At 42.7% G+C, this 19,112-nt stretch overlaps 1 long non-coding RNA gene across 2 annotated transcripts in view; it reads right to left on the minus strand.

Moving 5' to 3' along the window:
- The window catches only part of LOC306960926, a 1,017,426-nt gene that overhangs the window by 469,145 nt on the left and 529,169 nt on the right, over window positions 1-19,112 (minus strand). For both annotated transcript variants that reach the window (XR_013792719.1, XR_013792720.1), the window contains exon 2: window positions 12,028-12,073. This is a non-coding gene — a long non-coding RNA (uncharacterized lncRNA). The remainder of the gene's footprint in view (window positions 1-12,027; window positions 12,074-19,112) is intronic.

Raw genomic sequence — 19,112 nt, forward strand, 5'->3', positions numbered from 1 at the left:
CCAGGTTGAATTAACGCCAAGGCTTCACAGTCAAGGACATTTTACCAGGTCTTGACTTGGGAAAAAGGGAAACCATATGCAATTGAAATCAGTTCTGACTAGCCCACAAAACACATAGATGAGCTGCTATCCCATAACAGGGATAGCAACCACACCTACTAACTCAAACATTACTTCAATATAATGTTGACGTATTACCTTAAATGCCGGACTGAGTGCACCTGAATATAAGCCGCATCAAAAAAACTTTAAAGAAGAAATAAACTGTTCTTATATAGGTCACACTGGTCTATAAGCCGCAGCTGTCCACGCTGCTCCAAGCACATGGAAATACTGGACTTTTATCTTCATATGCAGTACATTTACTTTTATGAAAGTGTGTTAAGAACTTTAAAGTTCATAAATTAGATTACACCATTATTTAAGCTTTTGACCCTCACCTGAACTGAGCACAATTTTTTTCTTAAAAAAGTGTCAAAATAGCGACAAAAATGAGAAGAAAACAATGATGAAAAAGCAACAAAAGAGTGACACAAACGTGATGAAAAGTGATGAAAATAAACCAAAAAAGCAACAAGAAGAGTGACAGATAGGGACAAAATAGTGATGAAAATGTGAGAAAAAAAAAATGTCACGAAAACGCAACAAAAAAAGCAATGGAAAAAAGCGATTGAGAGGTTAAACCCGGGTGTTCAGTCCTGCCCGCACAGCGACTCCTCCTCGGGAGTTTGGCCGTGCTGAGAGCCGTCTTTCTCGGCCTGTCTACAACTCGGTTCCAGGAGTTTCCCGTTGTTCGAAGCTGCTCTGAGCTGAGTTCATGGTGAATCGCTCAAGGCTGCCTTTTGATGAATTTAACCCGCCATTCGCTTAATCATTTTTCAGCGGTGAGAGAATTAATCACATTTATTTTGTACCCGAAGCGCCATTACAGCACGGGAGGGCATCCTGCTGTCCCCGCCCGGTGTGCAGCAAACACCACAGACAGAGGTGGAGGAAGACAGTGAAAGACAAAGCACGGGGAATAAGTAGAGGCTTATAGTCCGGAACTATGATAACTATGTTATAAAAGAATGGACTGAAATATTCAATACAGATGTGTTGTTACACTTTCCTTCTTCAGCCACTTCAAGCGTGTGTTGCTACCTTCAAATAAAGTCCTGATATTTCTCATAAAAAAATGTGAAATATCTCACTTAAATTGTTGTTTATTCCTCTTTGTTTGTATATTGCATTTAGTGCTCAAACTTTTCAAAGTATTTTGAATCCCATTACTCATCCCACTTTCATAACCCAAAAACTTCCCCATTATGGTTCCCTCTCTATTGTCCTGTTACTTCACAATATACAATCTTCTCTCAACAAGTGAATATGAGCTACTTTGCAAAGACTTCCTCCCTTATCTCCTATAAACCGCCACCCGCCATTAAGCAGCACTTCACAAAAGAGTAAATTTCAGCCATCGCCGCTGGAACAAAGTGAGAGGAGAAACATGGCTCTCGGTAGACAACATCCTCATTAGCCCTAGAAGAAGAATGGATGGACAGGAAGAGGATGAGGAGTGGAATGTCAGAGGGAGTGATGGACAGATGGACCATCATTGCCACTGAGCAAATGGCCGCTGGGAAACAAGATAATTAGTATTTGTTTCCTTTTGTGCACTTTCCGGTGGATTGTGAAGCCCAATTCACACACATTACACATTGTTATGAAGGATCTACTCATATTTTTTTGGGAATTGCTTGTACTGAACACATTCTGTTGTTGATATCTTTGAGTTATGTTGCAGATACATGCAGACCCTTTTCAATACATAAGTCTTATTTTAAATTAGGCAAATGCAAATACGCAATATAATTCTGTGTAATTATTAGGGCTGGGACGATCCACTTTTTGTCACAATCCGATACGTATCACGATACAGTGAGTAATCATGATTATTTTATTATAATTATTATAAGTGATGAAATGTGTAAAAAGTCATTTGTCCAAAGTTTATAAATCAGATGCCATTTGACATTTATTGAAGTACATTGAAGCAGAACTAAGTACGTTAAGTAAAAAAAGTAAAAGTAAAAGTAAGTTATGCCCCTCGAGGCCATAAGCGCCACTGCAGGTGTCGTAGCATATTGTGGTTTTTTTACTCATTAATTTTCCGTGAGAGTAAATACTACGCCAACAGAAAAGACAAAGGGAAAGAGGGATATTGTACATCCAATTACACAATGGAGATTATTTTTTTCACTCAAACTTGGCTGTAAATGCTGTTTAAGTGACGCTAGCCCAAAGTAAGCTTTGCCCGTTAGCCTGTTAGCTTCTTATTACATTAGTGTGTATTGGTGACTCCTACAGGCAGGAAAGTTGCAATTATGGCCAGAGACACCAGGGGAGATGAATAGATGCTCTTTTTCTTGCAATTGTCTCGGTGTTGCACATGTATAAAAACGCTGGCCTCTCCATGCTTAATGTGACAAAGTGGGTTTGTACCATTATGTATTTTGGTCATTTTGATTGTTTGTTTAATTTGCAATATCCATTGGCTAACAATAACCATCAGATTCATTTATTAAGTTAATAATTACTTCACATTGTCCATTTAAAACTTTGTTTGTTTACTCAGTATACACATTTACCTGTACCACCTGGTGGGAACAAAGGGAAGGTGTGACATTTGTCAGCCATTTTGAAATCTCAGGCTGAACCACGTGGCAGGGGGGAAACTGGTGTAAACTTTGCTTTCTGTATGATTTTGGTTTGTATTTTGTCTTTGTTAATTTGATTGAACACTTACTTACCAGCTGAACTTTTGCTTGGAATTTACCCATCAAGGAATGGTACTTACCGGTGGGAGGTCCTTTCCCATTAGGGGGGGTATAAAAGCTGACTGTTGCAGTCACTAGGTGTGCCATTTTGTGTGTGGTAAGTTTGTGTGGTAAGAACTATACCCGTGTTAAGTCTGCCAGCCCATTTTGACGCTCCTAGATGCTGTTGTTCAATATGCTTTTAGATTTCATTTGGGTAAAGTTGAACTGGAGAAAAATGTGCTCGGTTCAAGTGTGGGGTTAAAAGGGCAATGCATTCAGAAAAAAAAGCGTATATCCAGTATGTCAATGAATTTGAGAAACCGCAATGTAAGCAGCATCCGATTGTCAAACAGACACCCTCTAACACAGATATGCAGTATGAGTATTCCTAACACACCGAAGCCAAACTCTGACTAACATAGACAGCCCTCTTGGTGTTGTCCTGCTGGCCTGGCCTGGGATAACAGATTCTCGCGGTTCATCACACTCACGCTGATAACACTGCTGGTGTCAATACGGTCGTCGTCTGCAGGCTTGTGCACAGGCCAGCATGCCTTCCTCTCAGTGAAAGCCCGAGATAAACACAGGCCACAGTTTCATTATCAGACATGTCTTTTCCACACTATAGATTTTCCATGACATCGATTTCACATTTGATGCTGATACTTCATCTCCATTTCATTTTCCGGTCCCATATCTGGTTAGGGATTATGTTAAAAAGAGGGAATAAACAAACACATCACCTCAATTTATTGATAAAATGACTTTACTGTACTGTACCTTAAAAGTCCATACGCCTTTTATCCGGTCACTTTTAGATTATGGAGTGAGGCTGAAAATGACATGGGAGCGACATATCTGCATTAAATCCGGTTCTGCGCTGATTCAAGAAACGGATGTGCCTTTGGTTATCAGCCGTTTTCTTTTTTTTTATCTACTTATAGCTGCCGACTGAAGTACACATCCAGAGTAAGAAGAAATACACAAATACACACAGGCATGCAGTGGTCGGGCCATCAGCCACTGGTGCCTTGCGCTATCGATTAGAAGACTAACACAGTTATTTCTGCAGGTCTGTCTCCTACTCTTGTCCACCTATGGAGCTGTGGGACAGAGAGGACCAGGAAGGAGGGGGTGGAGGGATAAGACGCGGGGCGGGTGGGTGGTTGTATGTTTGGCCGAGGGAGGTTAAGGTAACAACAACAACAAGGGGACGTTTCTGGGAATGGATGAGGAGATTGGGAATGCAGTGTGGAAATGGCAATGGCGGAAAAGCAGAGAGATAGGATTTATGATCGGGAAGCAGAACAGATCGAGAATGTTCAGATAAGTGAGGAAATTAGAACATATATGGGATACACGGAGATCTGTTAGAGAAGGGAAACATACGGGATACAAAATGAATGGCATGTACTGACCTTTCTGTGGCGTAATCAAAACAGACTGAGGGTTTAAAGATTTGTCCCACTATTTCGGAGTAGAGTCGCTGCTCCTTCACGTCGAAATGAGCCAGCTGAGGTGGCTAGGGCATCTGTTTCGGATGCCTCCTGGCCGCCTCCCGAGGGAGGTGTTCCAGGCATGTTCTATTGGGACAAGGCCAGGACACGCTGTTGGGACTATGTCTCTGAGCTGGCCTGGTGTCGCCTCGGGATCCCCCCAGAACAGCTGGAGGAGGTGTGCGAGGATCGGGAAGTCCGGGCATCTCTGCTGAGACTGTTGCCCGTCCGACCCAGCCCCGGATAAAGCGGAAGAAAATGGATGGATGGACTTCAGAATCTCTCCATGAAATTCACCCTACTGTATGTAACTGTGGACTTGTGTTTAAGGTTCAGAATTTAATGTTGTTGGAACTCATTCATGAAAAGGTTCTTAGCACCTACTTAGAAAAGTATTTGGCATTCACAAAATGTGTTGTTAGCTGAAAACGTTCTTGTATAGGAACAAATCCTAAGAACAGTCAGGGGGACCCTTACGCACAAAAAAGTCTCCAGTTCTGTTCACGAACATAACGACTTAAATTGTGAGTCATATATATTTGCACATGTTAAATCTTGTAGTTATTAATTCCAGAAAAAAGAGAGAAAAATTATAATAAATTACAAATACCTTGTTTAGTCAGAAATAAGTTGGAAATACTTAGTCTTATTAATGCCAAGTACAGTACCAACGAATAACTGCTAAAACTGCTTATAAGTAGCACTAAATGTGCACTGCATTAACGTTATTTTATAAAGACAAGCGTCGGCCTTATGTTTACAAATCCTCCTTGTTGATCTATGCGGATGGAACGCCACACCACCGCACTTAGTATTTAAGGAACTGACCCGCGTGAAGAGAAGCAAAAAGCTTTCATGATGTAAAGGTTATATCTATTTAACCATTTTGTAATGAAGGCAAATTCACCCAAAGATTTAGGTGGGTGCTTGAGGCGCCTAATGCTGCCTTCATGTGCTCTCGTAATTATGGTAAATACCACTTGCCGAGTAGAAAATTGCACATGAACGCCACCTCATTTCGTATTTTCCATTGGAAACTGGGAGATCATTTTGATGCCCGAGTTCCTGAGATGAGATAACCTTTGACCTCTCAACACAAAAGAGAGCAGCGATAATACGCTTTTATGTCTTTTAGCTGATTGTTATGAAGTCGACACTATGCATTTAGCAATTGTTAACAATTATTGTCTCTTTATATGTCATTTTGATCAAAGCAGATACAAAGCAGCAGTAGTTCAGCGGCTCGTAGGCGACTTTCTATTGGTTTGTGTTTTTTTACTTGTTTCACTTTACTACATCACAATAGCACTTGTACACAATGCACTTGTAAATTCCAGTTCACAACTGAAAAGGATCATCTTTACCAGAGCACATGAAGGCAGTATAAGGCTGAGATTTTTTTGTTGGTTATTAGGTTTGGATTCACCAAACTAAAAACATAGGTGCGAATAATTTTCCAACTTTAGAACGTGTCGTGCATCTGGCGCAGTTTTCTGACACTGCCTTGGTAAGTATGGATTTTAAGAAGTGGAGACGAGTGCAATGCAAACATTTTGTAAGAAAAAAAAGTGCAATATCACTTGTTCTTTGACCTATGATAGTGAGATGTGGGTAATGACCGAAAGGACAAGATCGCGGATACAAGCGGCCGAAATGAGTTTTCTTCGCAGGGTGGCTGGGCGCAACCTTTGAGATAGGCTGAGGAGCTCAGTTACTTGGGAGGAGCTCGGAGTAGAGTCGCTGCTCCTTCATGTCGAAAGGAGCCAGCTGAGGTGGCTCGGGCATCTGTTCTGGATGCCTCCTGGTCGCCTTCCTCGGGAGGTGTTCCAGGCATGTACTATTTGGAGGAGGCCTCATGGAAGACCTACACTGATGGGACTATGTCTCCGAGCTGGCCTGGTGTCACCTGGGTCTGGGTCCTGCCAGAACAGCTGGAGGAGGTGTGCGTGGATCGGGAAGTCTGGACATCTCTGCTGAGACTGCTGCCCCCGCGACCCGGCCCCGGATAAAGCAGAAGAAAGTGGATGGATGGATGGATGGATGGATGGATAGACTTATGTTCTTATTTATTATACATTCTCTTCTTTGTTTCGTCCCTATGTTGACGCTGATTATTACATATTATTATTTCCAATCTGAAACAAAGAAACATGCAAAAACAATTGAGTGACATTTTAGCATTGGCAGAGATAATCACAGTGTATGCGTTTTGTTGTTCATGAATGAGGCCCATTGTTTTCATCGACAGAAATGATTGCACAGGCCCAGCACACGACTTTCGAAAACTCTGCCCCTCTTCATGCTGGTCCACATGTGTGAAGTGGCTACAACTTGGAATGAGACTCTTGTCCTCTGTGTCATCTGTGAAGAGATTAAACACTCACTCTCGTGCTGTGCTGCAGAAGTGTGAATAAGGCTGACAATTCGCATCGCTGAGAGCTGCTTTTGAGTGTGTGTGCACGGATAGAAGTCTATATATGTGAAATGTATGTTTCAAGGATAGCCAAGGTGTGACATGCAGGTTTTTTTCTAATGGGGTAATAGTTGGGTGCAAGAAGGTGCTTCTCACAGAAATACACAGAAATTTACAACTGCCCTCAGCGGCCCACCCCGCCCTCCGCTTTCCAGCCACCCGCACTCCTTCTTCATCCCAGTACACCCTGATAGGCCAAGGTCAGCCAATTACCCTTCCCGGACCACCACACACTCACACATTATAGAATTGAACACTGAGACAGGGGTAGAGGAGCGCGTCATTGCCAGAGTGTCTGCTGACTGGAGCGCGGTGGACAGCGGCCTGCTATGCTAGATTCATGGGAATATGTCAGCCATCAGCCTGGGCATTTCAAACAATGCCTCACAATGTGCTTGACAGCCCTGAAAAACAGCCTGGTGCTCGGAAACTGCCAGCCCATCATCTCAACTCCCTCATCTGGGCGCTCTGCTTCTCCCTCCACACCTCTCCCTTCTCTCCCCTTCCCTGTTTGTTTCTCTCTGTGTCTCATTTTTAGGCCTAATTCACCCACCGCGCTCTCGTACACTGTCATTCACTCTCTTTATATATTTATTCCCTACCACTGGACCCATTTCCCCCCATCCTTGTCACAAAGAAGTGTACCCTTTCCCCATGACGTTTTCCTTGTATTCCATTTTCCCAGCCGCGGACGGCCCTTATTAGGAGCTGAGCGGCAGGTCATGGTGTAGTTAAGTGCATAACACACAGGCTGTGGACGAGCACATTGGGTAGTTATGTACATGATGGTATTATCTAGCCGGGCGGTGATATATCTCGGAGAGACACCAGCCCATAAAGCTGCAGGGACACCGAGTACCCTCCACTCTCCTTTCGCTCCCCACCAGTCACACGCGGTAACAAGCAGCCCCTGATTCACAGCATTCAATTTACACTGGCTCGTAACAGCGGCTGATGGGCTCTCGGAGGTTGGAGGAAGGCTAAGGATAGGGATTGAGGGGGATGAGGGAGTGAAAAATTATATGGGGACATGGGGAAAAAAGTGAAATGGTTTTAGCTTTCACACGAAGAAAAGATTAGCTGTAATCCGGATAGTGGCGGTGGATGCAGTGATGAGAGGATGGGATGCAGGAACATAAATGGATTTTACAGAAGCAAAGATTATTTCCTCACTTTTAAGTTTATTTTACTGACAGTATTGAATTTGTCTTTTAACTATACTCAGGCTTTAAGAAGGTAGTATTGCGTTTTGCCATTTCACGAAGAGAGACCATCTAACACCAAGTTGGATAAACATCACCCGTAAGTTTTAGGAAACCTCCCCCATCTGCAAAGATTTGAGATGGTATTTTTAGACAATCTGCTCCAGGTTGAATGCCTGGGTGGACAGGATTTCTGAAAAGTATTATTTATTTATTGCAATGCAAAAAGGTGTGCTCCAGCTCTTCAAGTCATGTCATGGGGTAAAAGGTCTGAACTCACAGTTATGGGGTTCACGGCTCTTTACAGGGAGCCGAGTCTTTGGGATCCGTTCATTGCAAAGAGCTGTTTAATAGACTGGCTCTTTTTAATATAGACATAATCGATAAATGGCACATTAGTTTGTTTTTTTCACATTGTTGTTTAAGAATCTGTGACATTATCGTTAGGTTAGAAAGAAGAACAGGCGTGTCCAGAGTAGGTTAGAAAGAGCTCCACAACTTTCGGTTGTGACATCTGTTCGGACGCTCAGGGGTGTGTTAGTTTTCGCTGCAAGGGTAGCGAGTTGCGGACACATCCAGCTCTTCCTTTTTTTTTTCTTTATTTCTTTCTTACATCCATTGACGATATAAAAGAAATAATGAAAAAGCTGTTTTGCAAATTTAATTCAAGCCGTAAGGCATTTCATTACAGACGTCAGGCACTTCTGTTCATTTCTGATGTCAGTGTCACAACTCAGTCGTTTACCAGGAGAGGGCGGAGCAGCTGCTCAGAGAGCAGGATTCAGGAGGATTGCTTAGAACTGCGTGAAAGAAGTCAAAAACAACTCTGGGGGTGTTTTTGATAAGGAAATAGCTTAACAACATAGTTAAAAGCTCCAAAAAGTCAATTTTGCATGATATAGGACATTTAATAAAATTACAATGGGACTGATTTTCACGCTTTGAAAAATGTGTTTGGGAATTAAATCTCATCTAATAAAAAGAGGCTGAAATTGTCTGACAAATCATTTTTAGTGCAAAAAGCTTTCACTTGTGTGGCCTGCTCCGTTGCTGGGCTGTTTCTTGTGTTTGTTCGGGGGGAGAGTTCTTGGTAAAATTGGCTATAAAAGATCTGTCGCTTTTCACAATTGAGATCCGGTTCGAACCAGTCAAAAGAGCCGGTCGGTCATGAACGTCACATCACGACTCACCGCTCATGCCAACAGAGACCACGAGGACGCTGATGTGGGGGCTGGTCTTCAACCAGTGATTGACAGCTCCATGACGACGACAACAACTTCCCATGAAACAGATTGTCATGTAGTTCGTTTTCCAGTCTTGCTCATTTGGTAAGCTACGTTTGAGCAACAGTTCCCTTGTGGCTGACTGATGAAGGTGTGGTTGCATTCCTGCCCTCTCTCTGATTACCACTCACAGTCACACAAAATGTACATAGTGGGCTTAACGGCCTTGCCTAAGGGAACAACAGTATGCAATCTGAGTCGGATAGGCGTTTCCAGCCACTGAGCCACCGCCACCCCCGCTTTCAAAATGTCAATGCCCACACAGAGCCAACAATAATGTATAGCGCTAATGAACTTCTGTGTTATAGGGCACAATCTATTTTAGAAACGTGTCTACTTAAAAAGAAGGACCAGTGAAAAGGTTAACTTGCACATGAGACGAGATTAGCCATTATCCGTTCATAGAGATGCGTGGCTGTGTGCCGCGCTGATTAGCCAGATTAGAATTTTTGAGAAAACTTTTTTTGCGGGCATTGAATTAAACTCTAAATGGACAATTACGTAATTCTGTTGACGAGTGCGGGCGCAACCCCTGTGTCCTCTTGCTGATGTTGGGGAAATTGGCGTGTTTGGAATGTGTCAGGGCGGGCAACTGTACAAAACAGAACAGGCCGACCCCAATCCCATCCCCCAAATGAATATGTATCACTCCAAAAGCCCTGATCCATATCTGCGAGCTGTAATTCAAAACACTGCAGTCCCAGTCCGCTCCCCCTTTCCACTGCATGCACCACGCTATGCATATATAAACTTATAAATCTGTTACGGTTCGAAAACGTATTTACATCGCTGAATTTAGTTAGGAATGTTTTCTTACTCGGCAGAAACACCCTCCGAGGTATTATATGTGCCTTTGTTCTCCATCAACATTAAGAAAGGCAATATAAATGTACATGCGTTCAAGTGCATTTGTCACCCCGTCCAAGGTCACATGGTGATTTGGGAAAGACAAGCTACGGCATGCAAATTTATTTTAATTAATTTATTCCTTCATCACGTATTGATTTTGTTGAGTGTGCAGTTAAACTGTGCAAACCGGTCATGGCAACATTAGCATGCGGTTTGATGTAATAGACTTAGCGCTACTTTGGTCTCCAGGCGTGTATTATGTTCTATTGCCCCCCTGTCTGCAGGCATTACGCTGATGTGCATAGTGGGAGGTTGTAAACAAATAGCATCTACCAAGCACGCTCACTGGAATGCGTAAACACCCACCGAAATAAGTCCACCACGAGGATTATGAATGAGGCCGATAGTGCACGAACAGGGGCAGTGGAGATTTCTGAAAATGGACTTAATTATGAACCTCTTCACCGTCACCTGAACCGGACACATTTACTCCAGTTTGTCATTAGCCAAATCTAAAAGCTTCTTGAAGGGGGCGTCAAAAATTAGATGATAATGAGGATGAAAACGCAACGACGAAAACGTGATAAAAAAGCGATTTAAAAAAAAAATGACATAGAAGCAATGGAAAAAGTGGCAAAATTATGACAAAAACACAAGAGTAACACACAAATTTGCACCAAAAAATGTGACAAAGTAAGCGGTAGAAAAAGTGGCAAAAATAAACAAAATAAGCAACAGAAAAGCGATAAAAATGTGATTAAAAAAGCGACAAAAAGTGACAAAAAATGCTCTGACAGCATGGCAACAAAGTGAGGAAAAAGATCAGTATGTATCAGTTTTGTAGGCCTTAGCTTTCAAATGAGGGGTTATACTAGCCCAAGGGTGGCCAACTAGTCAGAGACCAAGAGCCGAAATTTTCAACCTTGATCCTGTGAAGAGCCACAAAGGCACCGACCATTAGCGAGATCCCGGGGCGGTAGTTTATTGTGATTAAATAGAATGTGACCATTTAAATAATTATGTTAGATTGAATGGTTTTACTCCTCACCAAGATTGAAATACATGTATATTAATTGACATTTTGTGCCTTCTGCTCTGACTGAGACAGAATTAGATTTTTTTTTTCTTTTTTTTTAATGCTGGGGTGTGTTTGCATGTGGGGCCCTGCCCACTGAGCCCCCTTCTCTGATTCGCCCCTGGCCTGTGCGCTCAGTGCCTGAAGCTTCGTCCTGACTGGACTGTGCAGAGAGAACGCACTCTAGGCTGCACAAAGTTCATAAACTTTAACCAGGAGCCTCTGGAGGACGTCTGAGAGTCTGTTTTAAGTTGCATCTGTTACAGTTACATGTGAAAGAAAAGTCAATGACTTTGCGTATTTCCGCGTTACAAAGTCACGCTTCGCATCATACGCTTCAAAAGAGCTCCGCTTTTTTCCATTTTCTAATTTTGATCTTTTTCTGTGAATATGAGGCCAAATTACATCAAATAAAGAGTAGGCTGATCAGAAACCTGAAAAGCACAGAAGCTAATCCTAGCGCCACGATCTGCCTGCCTGTTGTTCAACCTACATCCTGCTTTGAGTGAGGCTGCACGGGCACCTCTTACACACCGCCTCGAAAAGGAGGGAGATACAGACTCTCATTCATGTGTAGAGATGGAAACAGGGTCTGTAGGACGATGGTTGGATTTTTGGTCAAAGACTGTTACAGTTTATGGGAAATATTTACCAATTATTTTGCAAAGAGCCGCATTGTATTAAACATATCCAATCATGCAAAGAGCCGCACTCTGATTGGCCAAGAGACTCGAGAGCCGCGTGTTGGCCACCCCTGTACTAGCCTAAAGCTCTCCAGCCGTTAAAGCAGTACTAAGTAACTTGTTTACCTTAATAAATCCTTTCCGTTGTCCCTCTGGAGGTAATACAAGTGTTGATGGGATGATCGGGGGGTCTTTCATCTCCCCCTGGTGTCTTTAGTCAGAAAACCACAATTGCAAGTTCGCTGCCACCGGGTCGGAGGCCCCAATACACACCAATGGAATCATGAGTTTGAGTGAGTACATCCATTGTGTAATTGGATGTACAATATCCCTCTCACCCTTTGTCGTCTCTGTCAGCGTAGTATTTACTCTCATGGACAATTAATGAGTAAAGATCTGTAGCATGCTACAACACCATGCTACAACACCAGCATGAGCTACTTAGTATGCTTTAAACTTTTAGATTTGGGAAAGGCCGAACTGGAGAAAATGTTCTTGGTTAAGGCGAGGGTTAAGAGGTTAACAAGCTACCCTTGTCAGCAAATAGTACAGCATAAAGGCATCTTTCTTGACCATTCTGACCGGTGACCGCATGGCAGTGGACTGCTGCCCTATGTGAGGACGTAATAACTCTGAGAAACTCTGAGAGTAACTGTCTTGCAGAAATTATCGCACCATTGCTCCGGGAGGATGACTTCCATCACAAAGTTCCCCCGCCAGCAGAGTGTCCCTGTCTTACCCCAAACCAGAGTCAAAGATTTTGAGGAGAAATGTGAATTGGACGTGGAATGGTTATGTACCAGATTATATATTATTATTGTATGGCCCAATATCACAACAGAAAGTTTCCTCACAGGACGGCAAAAACATTCAGGTTAAACAAGACAATGTAAAGTTCAGGCAAATGAAGTATCCAGTCAAACATAATGTCCAAATAAGGGTCGGCATCAGGTGGTGAAGAGCCGCGTGGGCGTCCCCATCACGGTAATCAAAACTCAAAAACCCTGTGGGAGGAAAAAGAAACCTTTGGGAGAACCACAGTAGAGAGTAGAGATCCACCCTCATTGAAGGACAGACAATAGATAGACACAGGCCCGACGGAAGTCCCTCAGCAGACGGGCCAAGACGGTGGAAGAACGTCCAGTCCTTGTTGGAGCTTCAGTTTTAGTTGTCCAGTCCCTGTAGGGGAGGTTCCTTCATGGACAGTGCTAAAGATCACAACACCAACATCTGAAACGGGGGCCACTCCCAAGAGGGGAGTGGACAGGGGACACCAAACAATCGTAAAACCAACAATTCTGATGCCATCCCTGCTGTTTATGGATATAAACACAGCTACCTACTCCGGTTATGCGTTTCTGTGTGAACAAACCTTCTTTTTCAATGGTCATTGTTTTCAGAAATGTTCTTTTAATATGTGTAATCTGCGTTTTCATGTGGCAAATTGCAAGACAATATCATTGTTTTGTGAGATAGGCCCGTGTTACATGTGGACAGATTGGTCAGGACTATCTGGATGTTCTTAGCTTACTGAGCCTGTTATAGGTTGATGGCTGAACCTGTAACACAAGGAAACTCATGTACATATTCATCAAGACCATCTATCAAAATCTGATCCAGAAAAAATCCATACATCGAAGCCATGGGTCGTACAGTGAGGCAGGGGCAAAGATTTAAAATAGAATCGTCGTACGACCATAGACGAACTGTGACTGACATCAGGCAGTGTCTGATATTTTGGAAGTCTAGTCGCAGAGTGAGCCATCCTCTCTCTCGTCACAAGCGACACAGGTCAGGCCTGAACACGGGTGACTCCGCATTTTACTTTCCTTGCACTTTTCCGTGGAAATAAACATTGTTAGCACACGCCGTCTGGAACCTGAAAGTCGCTGCGATAAACTTTGGTCGTCGTCGCTACAATTCTCTCTTTGAACTATCGCACTGTGGAGATGAGTGCAGCCTCACATTTTTACAATCCTCACGCCCTGCAATGTGACATCTAAAAGTCTTATAACACAAAAGAAAAGTGCATTATATTGATCTTCTATTACACATCTTATTCTTTGTTTCATCCGTTGGTTTACTTAAAGATTACTATTTCCAATCTGTGCTTTTTTGTATAGACGGTGCACGAGCAAAGAACTACACAAAACATGAACGTTTGATTGACATTTGTAAATGATGCACCTCTGTTTGTTTTACTACACAATGTCACAGTTTGGCTAAATTTACCGTCTCGGATGTACCCACTCAAATGTAGAAGGTGATGAAAATAAGTGCTTACGTTTCAGCATGCCACTTTGATATATGGCCCATCGTGTCCAACACTTCTGAGAGATGCGCCGCTCCCTTGGTGGAATTGGCTGAGTGTACATGTATTCCACGTTTTGACGTTATTTGGGTAATTGATTGCATGTGTAAATGACAGCGGCTCCACACACATATCAGTCATGGGCAACGGGCCGGTGAGCCTGGCCTGATCTCTGACACAAAAGCAGGAGAATGATGGATACACATGTGGGCAACGTAGTTGACATTCATGCTCAGCTGATAATTCATGAGCGTTATTGTGCATGGATCTTCGTCTGTTCCCGAGACTGACAGTGGACTGTGACACGGTGCTGCACCCTAGGCATATTTAGCATTCACATCGCATGGGTGTGTGTTTTAAATGACCAGTGACACCAACACCGGCTGATTCATATTCACAGTGTACATTTGTGCCATGCAGGTAATGACTTCTGATGCACACAGGATCATTGAGATTCATCGGGTGCTGGTTGCTGCTGTTGCGAACCTGTCAATAGTCCTGAGCAGGGCGGAGGTTTGGGGAGGGGGTGGGGGCTGTGGACGTGGGACAGAGGGGGAAACGGAAAGGGCTGAGATTTGGCTGTCTTCTCTGTCATTTCTCACTTGGAGAAGGAGACCCCTGGGAGGCCCTTTCAGTAGCAGCAACTCACACATACATACAGCTGCACTAACACAAGGACCATGTCACTGGAAAAACATTGAGACAATGTCCATATCAATAATATGTGCCTATCACACTGGCCACCCCTGCTGACATATTGGCTCCACTGCCATCCAGGCAGAAAATTGTTTGTGACAAATATTTGTGTGACACATCCCCAATTTCTACCGTCTCACTCGCAAATGCAGGAAATGAGCAGGCGTGAGAAACAGATAGGAGAAGCTACAGACAATAAACAAGCAAGGGATGTATATAAGGAGCACATAAATGTAGATTAATGATTGGAGAGTTAAAATACATAGACAATACCCATTGGGCTGTCCAAACCCGCACCCGTCCTCCTCCTGACCAATACAGCAGCATGCACATGGTTTATGTGTCAAGTTCTTTAGGAAAGATTTGGAGATTAAATATGCATATTGAAGTAGGTATGGGTCATCTATTGCTGTGGTTCTCATCTGGAGGGTCGGGACACAAAAGTGGGTCAAGGAACCATTTTCTTTAGGTTGCAAGTATTTTCCAGGAAACTTTTCTTTCAATATCAATCTATGGTTACACCTTTTTACACAACCCTTGATACATTGTACATACCAAATATAGTACAATGTATTGTGCTATGTAACAATTTGTAAAAACTCATACCTATGTACATATACAATGGACTAATGTGTATTACTCCATTGTGTGTGGAATAATACACATTATTATTATATTATGTGGATTATTATTACTTCACATAGTTGTGATAAATACGACAGCAGGTAGGGTTGGAAAAACAGGAAAGGGCCTTTAAAATATAACGTCTGTTCATATTACATTATGTATTATTATGTCAGTGATTTGAACAGAAAATGACTTTTCCAAGGCCTCTGGAATGTGATGGATTCCTTGGTTTTCAGCCTGAGCTCCGGGGCTATTGTTTTAGAGCTGCTCTTTTCACAAAGCGATGCACGTGGCTTTACTGTTTATGTTCTCTTAGGAGAGTTTTTATGGTGCATCATATTTCCCTGCTTCTTTATGTCTTCCTTATTATAGAGGCTGCTTTAGGTTACACAAGACTGATCACAAATGGAATAAAAGTGAACAAGACAAGGTCAACAGGTTCTGTTCCTGTGTGGTTTACAACTTGGAGCAGAACAGGATGATTTTTCTGCCTTCGTTATGAATATGATTCATAATATTTAATGTGTGATATTACACACAGCATTTTTCTTACAGAAGGATGGATATCGTAAAGAACTGGTAGATAATTGTTCTGTTCAAAAGCAATATATTATTTTTGTATTCATTCAATGTTCTGACCATGTCCATGGAGCACATTTTCTATCTAGTACAATCTCTATTTATCCCGTGTTGGATCGATGTGACTGGATCTCATTCAAGCCGTGTGGGTTGTTTAATGATATCGCGCCCTGCAATGGCCAGTTAGACCTTGACATTATGGCAAATGTTAAATTACTTGCACTTTACAGCATAGAAGTAGAGATGAAGCATTTTGCAGTAATGTTTACGTTAAAGAAAAAATATTATTATTATTATTATTTATTTTTTTGCATTTGTTACCATATTTCAATAATTATTTTCCAATATGGACATTTATTGATTGATTCAGTATCTCTGGAGGGCGTCGGAGACACTGCTGGGAGCTCAAAAGGTTGTGTTTGAAATAAACTTCAGCGTTTAATTATAACCAGTACTAATTATATAGTATATTTATGAGAATTTTATGAGGAAAATCATCCCATATTATTGGAAAAGAGTGATCCCATATCGTTTTTTGAATCACTGGACCGGACCCCTTGCCCAAGTCCAGGGTAGAGGGATTGTGGGGGAGTGGAGGGGTGAACATTTGTTTTGTTTTCGCGTTTACGGCCAAGCCAGGGCCGATCCGCCCCACAGTGGGACACAGACATTGATCAGCTCACGATGGGGTTAGTAAAGTTTTTAGTTTGACCTGTGAGAGCCTGTAAGGAAGAACACAAGGCAGCGCGATGTAAACGGGGAAATGAATGTCAGCGGCGCTCCCATCAGAGCAGTCACCTCCATAGGGCATAGCTCCGCCACTCGGAAACTCTCAATTCGCCAAAAAGCCTGCGCCAGGCTAAGATCTGGCCCAACATGAGGAAAAATGGAACAGCACACCAACATCAAAACTCTATCCCCCCTGTGAAGTATGGTGCAGGCAGAATCATGATGTGGGGGTGCTTTGTCGCCTCAGGGCCTGGGCAACGTGCTATCATCAGTGGAAAGTTTTTCAAAATATTGTGCAGAAAAACCTGAGACATTCACAACAGCGCGGAATAAGTAAGTGAACCCTTGTATTAAATAGCTGGCTGATCCTTCTTTTGCAACAATAACTGCTTTCCTGCAGTTTCAGATTAGACGCTCGCAACGATCAGGATGAACCTTAGACCATTCCTCTTTACAAAACTGATGCAGTTCAGTGAGATTTCTGGGTTACGCTGTATTGTGGATGTCATGGCCAGCAAAGACATGATCAAATGTAAATGCTTGGGTGCCATTAGTCAAAGCAGACACTGTTTACTCATTCTCGTGATTTGTATAAAGATCAGACCACATTTTCTGACCAATTTAGGCAGAAATGAGACAAATTCCTAAGCGTTCACATACATATCAGGCCCAGATTATGTGTGTGGCAGCACATATGAAAAGGACATGTCATTATTATCAACCTCTGTCAGCTACAGCTACCGCCCTATGAGGTGAGCTTAAGCTCCGGAGGCAAATGGGCCGGCCTAAATGATAAAATATATAAAACTCCAGCACGCCACCGTCCTCTCGTATTGTGTTGAATTAATTGCTGTTACTTGAAGCTCTTGAGTGTTGCGGTGGTTTGATATTTACTGCATTGTCCTTCACATAATATAGGATCTTATTCCAAAATATATATATATATATGAAAGCATTTGTGGCTCATATTTTACATAGTTTCAAAAGGATATGACCTCATTTCTAAAAGTAATACGATAAATGGCAGGCAATATGATCACGGAGGAGTCTGATCCAGCTCATTCATTTATTCAATCCCTCAGCCGCCCCGTAATGCCTTGTTAAAGGATGTGCCAGGATCTGAGATGCACCTTCACTCTGCCAAAGCAGGAATCACCGTGTCCTTGTGTTAAACTACCTGCCCGTCTTGAAATAGATCACATCCCTGCTTTGAATGGTCAAAGTGCCAAGACTGACGACAAATATGAACAAAGAACAGGATGCTTCATAATCTCTGGACAAAGTTAGCACGGACTATACAATAATAATATCAAAGAATGGAAATGAAAGTGCATTCCCTAGTCATTCAAACAGGATGACACTCACAGTCTTCATACTCTGTGGATTATCCTCGGTAGGTAAAATTCTGCATTAGAACTGTTGTGTGTGGTGGGGCATTAAGACATTACCTTCACATAGACAGACTTCCATCTAATAGCCAGTGTCTGATCTGTATCTGAAGGTCGCTGGGCTGCCATCTCAAAGACCCCCCTTCAAGTCTTGATTTCTTGCCTCTAGCCCTTCCTTTCTATATTCCCGCTTTCTCCCCTTTTTTCCCCCCCTTTATGGTAATCACAGTGGGCCTTGCTCTGTCGTTTTGTTAATCTACCTCACACTCACACATATTCTGACCGTTTCACCTGATCCCATAAGCACCGCTTGCTCTTGATCCCTCCCCTCAGGCTGCACATTAGCTGCTCTCCTCTCCATGCTCTTTTTTTCCCTGACTTCTTAGGTCTCCTTTATTCTTCTCAACCGAGTCATCCTTTTTTTTTTTCACTCTAAAATGATAATTCTATTTCAATCCGAACCAATTCTCTAACAACATATAGTTTCATTTATATGTTGTTTCATTTGGGGCTAATGACTCTCCATGACCTTGCTGCGTAAAACCAGCGCATCTATGTTTACAATTAGCCACATGCTTTTTTCGATTTCCCGACACAGCGCGTCTAATCAATGCAGCAGGAGGAAATGTGCGTTTCTGCGGATGCATTAAAAGTTGTCTACAGTGAGTGAAGAGATGAAGATTCATAGATATTTTTGAAGGACAAGAAAACCTTCAAAACAATGGACTGAAGGTGCGATGCAGACATGCAGGATCCAGAAGTACGCCATGGTAAGAGCTGGAGTCATTTACAAAAATCTTCCAGCGTTAAGACAGAGCCTTGTGACAGAAAGACTGAAGGTTGTGCGGAATCTACTGTGAGCAGGGGCGAATCCGAGCATACAGAGGCTGGGACATTGAAGGGGAACCACTGAAAAAAAA

Source organism: Gobius niger (assembly GCF_951799975.1).
Source record: "Gobius niger genome assembly, chromosome: 3".
NCBI lineage: Eukaryota > Metazoa > Chordata > Actinopteri > Gobiiformes > Gobiidae > Gobius > Gobius niger.